Raw genomic sequence first — 10,632 nt, forward strand, 5'->3', positions numbered from 1 at the left:
GCGGAGGTCGTTCAGATGTAAGATCTGATGCGATTGTTACGCGATACTACACTCATAAGAGTCTCTCTTGAGAATATTTTTGGAATACGAGTATTCGTTCCTCCGATAATATCCGAGAGATGGGACGAAGATTATGGGAACCTCTGGTAGAACATGTCTGGCAGGTTTAAACCCTAGTACACTCCCTTTGGGTGGTTCTTAACCAGGACTCCATGCTCGTGACTCTCAGCAAACCCGTGATTCGTGGTTGAGTCGTTCAAACATCGTTAATATCAATGGAACTTGGGTATTGATAAGGTGTAAAACCTAAATCTACCAAAATGGATGATTGATATTAAGGATGTTAGAGCCGGTTCATATACCGTTAATATCAATGGAACTTGGGTGTCGATAAGGTGAAAACCTAAATCCACCAAAATGGATGATTGATATTAGGGATACAATGAGCTTTCCCACGACCTTTGTTTGGTGTGATTTGTTTGATCCTTGAGTGTGATTGTTGCATTCATGCATTCATGCATTCATCTACACCTCATGTCATCAAAAAAAGAAAATTTTCAAGGAACTTAAAAGGGTTTATTTGCAAAATTTTCAGACATGGAAAGACCGAAAAGGCATACAAAGAAGTACAGCTTTAAATAGCCCGATGTGAAAGAGTTAAGGAATCTGACATCTTATGTACTAGATCCCTTGGGTTTCAAAGCTCGCTATGGGAAGCTTCTGCCTCTGCTCACTACTCAGGTTGACGAAGGGCTGATGAGTACTCTGGCTCAGTTTTATGACCCCCTGTATCATTGCTTCTCATTTCCGGACTTCCAGTTGTTGCCAACTTTGGAAGAGTACTCTCACATCATTGGGATCCCAATTCTGGATCAGGTGCCGTTCAGTGGCTTAGAGAGTATCCCGTCTGCTCGAGAGATTGCTAGTCTATTGCACATCGACGAAGCTTTGATCAAAGCTAATCTGATTACCAAAGGTGGAATTCAATGATTTTCTTCCGAGTTCCTTGTCGCTCAAGCTACCTTCTATGGAGAAGCCAGGAGTGAGGATGCCTTTGAGGCTTTGTTTGTATTGCTCATCTACGGGTTGGTGCTGTTTCCTAACTTCGACAAGTTCGTGGACATGAATGCTATTAGGATCTTCTCAGTTCTTAATCCTGTTCCGACTTTGTTGGGTGATGCCTATGTCTCTTTGCACCTGAGGAATATGAAGGGTGGAGGAGTTATTGTCTGTTGTTTACCTCTGCTGTACAAGTGGTTTATTTCGCACTTGCCGCAAACACTTGCTTTTAAGGAGAACAAGAGTTATTTACGGTGGTCTCAGAGACTCATGTCTCTCACCAATGATGATATCTCTTGGTATGATCGCGTGTATGATACAGTTCAGATCATCGACTATTGTGGTGAATTCCCGAATGTGCCTCTTCTTGGTACATGTGGTGGGATCAGCTACAACCCTATTCTCGCACGTCGTCAGCTTGGGTTCCCCTTAAAGGATAAACCTCATAACATTCTGTTAGAAGGTGTATTCTTTCAGGAGGGTAAAGATCCCCAAGGCCTGAAAGCCAGATTCGTCCGCGCTTGGCACAAGATCTGTCAGAAGAGTAGGAATGAGTTAGGTACGAAGAATTGCATTGCTTTGGAGCCCTATACCTCTTGGGTCAGACAGAGAGCTGCCACTTACTTAATGCCATATGACCATCCGAGGCCTACACCGTTGGATGTGGTTGGGCCTTCAACCCTCCCTACCCAACGTGCAGAGGAGTTGAGAGAAGAAGACCTTTCACGTGCTTGGATCCGTGAAAGAGAGGAGCTACTGCAGCAGCTTAAGGAGAAGGATGCTTTGATTGAATTTCTCGAGCATCGAGTGATCGATGATCCCAACGATACTTGGACTTCTTTGCTTCCTCAGTCTTCCAAATTCTGGAAGAGGAAGTATGATCAGCTTGCTAAGGCAAAAGCAGATATGGAAGCCGCCTATGAGAGAGAGATCAAGAAGCTGTGCACTTCTCGTCTTCCAGCATCCCGAGCTATTAGGGATCCATAGGATGTTGTTTTCCTTTTTCTCCTTGTAATTGAATCAAAATACTGTACTTCTTTGTCTCGATTATATTGAATAAGATATTTTCCATGTGAAATATAAAATGCTTTTAATAATCAAAATATTGCAAATAATACCCTAAGGGTTCCTTGAAATAAAACAAAGCATATGCATTAGCATTCATGCATCATTTGCATAAGCAGGTACCTTGTTTCTGGTCTTCTTGTGCTGACTCTGTGTTCTTCATTTATTTTGAAGACAAGCTGACTCACCGGTACTATACCAGAGCAAATTCCGCCAGAGTAATGGATCAGCTAGAGCAAGAGAACAGAGAATTGAAAGAAGAGGTTGCCAGACTTGGCGCTTTGATGGAGCAACTCCTTGCTGCTCAGAATCAACCTGCTCAACCGCCTGTAACTCCTGTCCAGAGGACCGTGATTTCAGAGGTTGCTACTTCAGCTGTGCCTGCTGCCAGTGTTCCTTATATGCCCAATGCCATGCCAGTCGGGTTCCCGTGGGGTATGCCTCCAGGTTTCATGCCTGACATCCCAGCTCCAACGTTTGCTCACATGCCGGCATCTAGCCCGGTCCTTACTACCGCTCCTCCTGTCGTGCATACCTTGCCAAGGGCAGATGATATGATCTATCATTCCGAGCCGTCTGAGGGCCCGGACGTTAATGAAAAAATGGAAGCAATGAATGACCAATTCCTTGAGCTGAGGAAGGAATTGAAGACCCTCAGAGGTAAAGACCTATTCGGCAAGTCTGCTGCCGAGCTCTGCCTTGTTCCCGGAGTCAAAATACCAATCAAATTCAAAGTTCCTGACTTTGAGAAATACAAAGGGAACACTTGTCCTCTAGCTCACCTGGTTATGTACGCCAGGAAGATGTCTACACAGACCGACAATGATCAGCTGTTGATCCACTATTTCCAGGACAACCTGTCTGGTGCTGCGCTCCGTTGGTATATGAGTTTGGATAGCGCTAATATCAGATCCTTCAACGACCTTGGCGAAGCCTTCGTCAAGCAGTACAAATATAACGTCGATATGGCGCCTGATAGAGATCAACTCAGGTCTATGTCGCAGAAGGATAAAGAAACTTTCAAGGAGTACGCCCAGAGGTGGCGAGAGCTCGCAGCTCAGATTACTCCACCACTCGAGGAGAAAGAAATGACTAAGATTTTGCTAAAGACTCTTAGTTCGTTTTATTATGAGCGAATGGTAGCTAGTGCTCCCTCTGACTTCACCGAGATGGTGAATATGGGGATGAGACTTGAAGAGGGTGTCCGTGAAGGACGTTTGGCCAAAGATGAAGGCTCTTCTAGCAAGAGGTACGACTCATTTGCTAAGAAGAAAGATGGGGAAACACATGCTGTGCAGTCCCATAAATCGAGGAAGCCTCCGATTCAGAGGAAACCAGCACGTCGTGCCGGTCATCAGCATCAGGTGGCCCATATTGCGCCGGTCTTCAAAGACAATGCTCAGCAGCAGCAATATCAGCAACATCAACAGTATCAACAGCCTCAGTATCAGCAACAGCAACGTCCACAGCAACAGGCTTACCGGCCTCGTGGAAGCACAACCAATCAGGCTAATTTGAGTTATGACCGGAAAAAGATCAGCTTCGATCCTATCCCTATGTCATACGCAGAGCTTTATCCCTCCTTGTTGGAGAGAAAATTGGTTTCTCCCAGGGATCCTCCTGCTATTCCTGCAAATCCACAGTGGTGGTACAAATCAGATCAGCACTGCATTTATCACTACGGAGCTCCGGGCCATAATATAGAAAATTGTTATCCACTCAAAACTAAGGTTCAGGACCTTATGAGGTGTGGAATTTTGAGCTTCGAAGATTCGGGCCCAAACGTCACCAAGAACCCATTGCCTGCGCATGGGAAATCTGTGAATATGGTCTAGGGATGCCCTGGGAAATACAAAGTCAAATATGTAAGTCATATTCGACAGTCGTTGGTAGAGTTACATCGGTTGCTGTGTCAGTACAGCCACATGGAGCATGACCACGATAAGTGTCGTGTCTGCTCGGTGAATCGCCTGGGTTGTGATCAGGTCCGCCGAGAATTGCAAGAATTGCTAGACGAAGGAACCATTGAGATTCTGCAGAATCGCAATGTTGATGAGGACGAACCGGAGGTTAATGTTATATCTCCCGTGTTCAAGCTACCAGAGCCTGTTGTTATTCGCTACGATAGCAACAAGCCGAAAGCTTCTCCCTCCTTGGTGATTAAACCTGCAGGCCCCGTGCCTTACTCATCTGATAAAGCTGTGTCGTTCAGGTACAATCCAGTTGCTGTGCAAGATGGGGTCGAAGTGCCTTTGCCTTCAACTGCTGTGACCAATATCGCCGATGTGAGCGGCTTGACCCGGAGTGGTCGTGTTTTCTCTGCGCCTCCTAAGGCTCCTGTTGCTTCTGAATCTGCTGAGCATCCGGTTGGGACTGCTGTTAATATTCAGAACCCGACACTTGATGTTGCCAGACCCTCCTCTGTACAAAAAACTCCTACTTCTTCAGTTGGCCCGAGTGGCATTGTGAATGAAGAATCTGATGAGATGCTGAGGCTCATCAAGAAGAGCGAGTATAACGTTGTAGACCAGCTTCTACACACGCCATCCAAAATCTCCATACTATCCTTGCTGTTGCATTCAGAACCCCATAGGGAGGCTCTGCAAAAAGTCTTGGATTTGGCGTATGTTGATCACGACGTCACTATAGAACAGTTTGACAGTATAGTTGCAAACATCACTGCTTGCAACACCTTGAGTTTTAGTGACGCTGATCTCCCTGAGGAGGGAAGAGACCACAACATGGCTTTACACATATCTCTAAACTGCAAATCTGATGCTATGTCCAACGTGCTGGTGGACACAGGATCATCTCTTAATGTATTGCCAAAATCCACACTCTCCCGATTGTCATATCAAGGTCCTCCTATGAGGCAGAGTGGGGTTGTTGTGAAGGCATTTGATGGGTCGCGCAAAACTATGATTGGGGAAGTTGATCTCCCTATCAAAATCGGACAAAGTGATTTCCAAGTTACCTTCCAGGTAATGGATATCCACCCGTCTTATAGCTATCTCCTTGGCAGACCATGGATTCATGAGGCTGGCGCCGTGACATCCACCCTACACCAGAAGCTGAAATTTGTGAAAAACAAGAAACTGGTTGTGGTAGGGGGAGAAAAGGCTCTCCTGGTTAGCCACTTGTCTTCTTTCTCATATATTGACGCAGAGGATGAAGTTGGAACTCCATTCCAAGCTTTATCTATTGATGAACCGATTGAGAAGAAGTCTCCATCATTCGCTTCCTACCGTGATGCAAAACTGGCTATTGAATGTGGTGCAGTTGCTGGTTTAGGGAAGGTGATCGAGCTGGAAGACAATAAATCCCGGGCTGGCATTGGCTATTGTTCTGGGGCATATAATGAGCACGGTCTGTTCACGAGTGGAGGATTTATCCATGATGATCAGCCTGAAGAGGAAGCCGCTGCTATCATTGAAGAAGATGCAGAGGATATGAGCAATTTTATTATTCCTGGTGGTGTCTGCCACAATTGGGTCGCTGTGGATGTTCCAACAGTTATCCATAGATCAGAGTAATAATGCTCACTTTGTTTAAAACCCTTCTCCCATGCCAAAAGGAGAAGTGATGACATTGTTGGCTCATATATACAATGATATTTCATTCAATTAATGCATTGTTAAACATTTGTTTTTCCATTTGTTTTCACTTTTTGCCTTTTTGCATGAAATCGGTGATCACAAAAAACCCATAAAAACAAGAATAAAAGCAATCTTTTTCATCTGCATAATGATTTGATTGTTTAAATTCTAAAGTTTTTCATTAACCAAAATCATTATGCAGGTTGATCTTAAAACCCATTGAACATAATGATCCGACGCCATCTCCCAATTTTGAATCCCCTGTATTTGAGGCAGAGGAAGATGGTGTTGAAGGAATTCCTGATGAGATTACCCGTCTCCTTGAGCACGAGAAGAAGGTCATTCAGCCGCATCTAGAAGACTTGGAATCAGTCAACTTGGGGTCTGAGGATTGTGTTCATATGGTGAAGATTGGGGCACTTCTTGAAGAGTCTGTCAAGAAAGATTTGATCGAATTGCTACGAGAGTATTCAGATATCTTCGCTTGGTCATATGAAGACATGCCGGGTTTAGATACAGATATTGTGCAACATTTCCTGCCTTTGAAGCCTGAGTGCGTGCCTGTGAAGCAGAAGCTCAGAAGAACTCATCCAGATATGGCAGTGAAGATTAAAGAGGAAGTTCAGAAGCAAATTGATGCGGGGTTTCTGGTGACTTCTACATATCCTCAATGGGTGGCCAATATTGTGCCTGTTCCTAAGAAGGACGGAAACGTCCGTATGTGCGTTGATTACAGAGATTTGAATAAGGCTAGTCCAAAAGATGATTTTCCTCTACCACACATTGACATGTTGGTAGACAATACAGCTAAATTCAAAGTCTTTTCCTTTATGGACGGATTTTCCGGTTATAATCAAATCAAAATGGCACCAGAGGATATGGAGAAGACAACATTCATCACACCTTGGGGAACATTCTGTTATCGAGTGATGCCCTTCGGTTTGAAGAACGCCGGAGCCACGTATCAACGAGCTATGACTACCTTGTTTCACGACATGATGCACAAGGAGATAGAGGTCTATGTTGATGATATGATTGCTATGTCCCGAACGGAAGTCGAGCATGTTGAGCATTTGTTGAAGCTTTTTCAGCGTTTGAGGAAGTTTAGACTTCGCCTGAATCCGAACAAATGTACCTTTGGAGTCCGTTCCGGCAAGTTATTGGGTTTCGTGGTAAGCGAAAGAGGTATTGAGGTTGATCCTGCAAAGGTCAAAGCAATACGGGAGATGCCTGCACCCAAAACTGAAAAGCAAGTCCGAGGTTTTCTTGGCCGCTTGAATTATATTTCCAGATTTATATCCCACATGACTGCCACATGTGCGCCAATATTCAAGCTCCTCCGGAAAGATCAGTCTCATGATTGGACCGAGGATTTCCAGAAAGCTTTCGACAACATCAAAGAATATCTGTCTGAACCTCCGATCTTGTCTCCGCCTGTGGAAGGAAGACCTCTGATTATGTACTTGACAGTTCTTGAAGACTCGATGGGTTGTGTCCTCGGTCAACAAGATGAATCAGGGAAGAAAGAATTTGCTATCTACTACCTCAGTAAGAAATTTACTGATTGTGAGTCTCGGTACTCTATGCTTGAGAAGACGTGCTGTGCTTTGGCTTGGGCAGCTAAGCGTTTGCGCCAATACATGATAAATCATACAACTTGGCTAATATCCAGAATGGATCCAATCAAGTATATCTTCGAGAAGCCTGCTTTAACCGGGAGGATTGCCCGTTGGCAGATGTTGTTGTCTGAGTATGAGATCGAGTATCGAGCTCAGAAAGCTATCAAAGGTAGTATCTTGGCTGACCATTTAGCGCACCAGCCGATTGAAGATCATCAGTCTGTTCAGTATGACTTCCCTGATGAGGAAATTCTGTATCTGAAGATGAAAGATTGCGATGAGCCTACACTTGATGAAGGCCCAGAACCTGGTTCCAGATGGACGATGGTGTTTGATGGCGTTGTAAATCAGTATGGAAATGGTATTGGGGCAGTAATCATTACTCCTCATGGCACGCATATTCCGCTTACAGCAAGGCTAACTTTCAAATGCACGAATAATATGGCTGAGTATGAAGCCTGTATTATGGGACTGGAAGAATGTATTGATCTGAGAATCAAACATCTTGATGTATATGGTGATTCGGCCCTGGTTGTCAATCAGATCAAGGGTGAATGGGAGACGAATCAGCCAAGTCTCATTCCGTACAGAGATTATGCAAGAAAGATTTCAACTTTCTTTACAGAAGTTGACTTTCATCATATTCCTCGAGAGGATAATCGGATGGCAGATGCTCTTGCTACGCTTGCTTCAATGATTGTTGTCAAATATTGGAATGAAGTTCCTAACATTGCCGTGATGCGCTTGGATAGACCAGCTCACATATTTGCAATCGAAGAAGTGAAAGATGACAAGCCTTGGTATTTTGATATCAAGAATTTCCTTCAGAACCAGGTCTACCCGCCAGGGGCATCTGTGAAAGATAGGAAAACTTTGAGAAGGTTGTCAAGCAGTTTCTACCTCAGTGGTGAAGTGCTGTATAAAAGAAATTTTGACATGGTTTTGCTCAGATGCGTGGATAGACACGAAGCAAACCTGTTGATGACTGAGGTCCATGAGGGTTCATTTGGTACTCATTCCAACGGACATGCCATGGCTAAGAAGATGTTGAGAGCAGGCTACTATTGGCTGACAATGGAGTCTGACTGCTGCAAATATGTGAAGAAATGTCACAAGTGTCAAATTTATGCGGATAAGATTCATATTCCTCCGACACTTCTGAATGTGATTTCATCACCATGGCCTTTCTCTATGTGGGGAATTGACATGATTGGCATGATTGAGCCGAAAGCGTCCAACGGACATCGGTTTATTCTCGTAGCAATTGACTCCTTCACCAAATGGGTTGAAGCCGCTTCGTACGCGAATGTGACCAGACAGGTGGTTGTGAAGTTTATCAAGAACCAGCTGATTTGCCGTTATGGTGTGCCAGAGAGGATCATTACTGATAATGGATTTAATCTGAATAATAAGATGATGGATGAGTTGTGCGCTGAATTCAAGATTGCACACCATAATTCTTCTCCTTACAGACCTAAGATGAATGGGGCTGTTGAAGCTGCTAATAAGAATATCAAGAAGATCATCCAGAAGATGACAGTTACGTACAAAGATTGGCATGAGATGCTGCCATTTGCTTTGCATGGATATCGTACATCTGTACGCACTTCAACAGGGGCAACCCCTTTTTCTCTTGTTTACGGCATGGAAGTTGTTCTCCCAGTAGAGGTGGAGATCCCATCAATGAGAGTCTTGATGGAAGCCAAGTTGACTGATGCTGAATGGATTCAGAGTCGTTATGACCAGTTGAATTTGATTGAAGAGAAACGATTGACTGCCATGTGTCATGGTCAGTTATATCAGCAGAGAATGAAGAAAGCATTCGATAAGAAGGTCAAGCCTCGTGTGTTCAGAGAAGGTGACCTCGTGCTCAAGAAAGTTTTGTCTTTCGTGCCCGATTCCAGTGGGCAAGTGGACTCCAAACTACGAGGGTCCATATGTTGTTAAGAGAGCCTTTTCAGGCGGTGCTTTGATGCTTACAACAATGGATGGGGAGGATTTCACTCGTCCTGTGAATTCAGATGCAGTCAAGAGATACTTTGCCTAGAAAAAAAAGTATATGCAAATGAAAAACAGAATAGCTTGCTAAGTTGAAAACCCGAAAGGGCAGCTTAGGCAAAAATGAGCGTCTCGGTGGAGAACCCGCAAGGGTAATCCAGACAAAATTAGAGACCTGAAAAAAAGAAGAATATATTTGCATCCCGCTAGATTGAGTACCTCACCCTGGGGCAATCTAGGCAATAATTAGGGATCTGGCAAGTAACTGCACCCTGACAAGACTTTCTGTCCTACAGCCGTCTTTCCGTCAGAGATTCTCGATTCGTTGTCAACTGAAGCTTCGAATACATCGAGATTCAAATTGGTAGAGAAAGGATCATTATGTTCAATGTAGCCCTCTTCCAATATATATCACTGATTTCAAATTTGTACAGATCTATGGAGTCTTGCCATTTGCAGACTACCATTCCATCAAATGAATTTGAGCTTTTATCCAATTATTTGCACTCTTATTTGTTTCAATTCAACAAATGTTTTGCATGTTTTAATTGATAAAATGTCATTGTTTTAAACAAATAAATATTTTAAAATTTGTTGTTTTAAACAAAGTGAATATTCACAATGACGAAAGGATACTCAGGGATGTCTCAGTGCTCTCCCGAGGGTGGTATGATTCCCAACAGGTGAGACATTAGTTCATATTCCTGGCATTTGGTTGTATCCTCTTTCTCCCGCTTTGTTGTTGGGGTTGTTCCCCAAGCATAGGTGGTTGTTGAAGACTCAGTTTCGTCTCCGGCAGTAATCTCCTCAGCATGTTTGTTCTCCTTGTGGTAGATTTAGTGGTTGGTGGATTGATATCCCGGTACTTTACCGCTTTCCTCAGCATTTGTCGCAAGCAGAGCTGTTGGTGGGGTTGTTCCCCGGTATAATCGCGAGCAGAGGTGTTGTTGAAGACTTCGCGTTCTTCTCCAACAGTAATCTCTCCCTAGTGCAGTTGCCAGTGGAGTTGTTGTATCTCTCCTCAGCATGGTTGCTTTCCATTTTTTCTAGCTTAGTCTGCAGAATGGTTGTTGTGGCAGTTTCTGCCTGTTGAAAGCTATCTCAATCCCCAGTAAGGCCGGTTGGTGGCTCTAGCATCCCAAGATTGGATTGATTTCCTGATTACTTTTGATCCTCAGTAGAGTGGTTATTGCAGAATCTACTTGTGTGATCCGTCGGTTGTATGTTCTCCCCGAGTAGAGTGGCTTGTTGCAGAATCTACTCGTCTGGTACTTTCTCCTTCAGTGGGTTGTTCC

The sequence above is a fragment of the Lathyrus oleraceus genome, chromosome 2 (genome assembly GCF_024323335.1).
Source record: "Lathyrus oleraceus cultivar Zhongwan6 chromosome 2, CAAS_Psat_ZW6_1.0, whole genome shotgun sequence".
Lineage (NCBI taxonomy): Eukaryota > Viridiplantae > Streptophyta > Magnoliopsida > Fabales > Fabaceae > Lathyrus > Lathyrus oleraceus.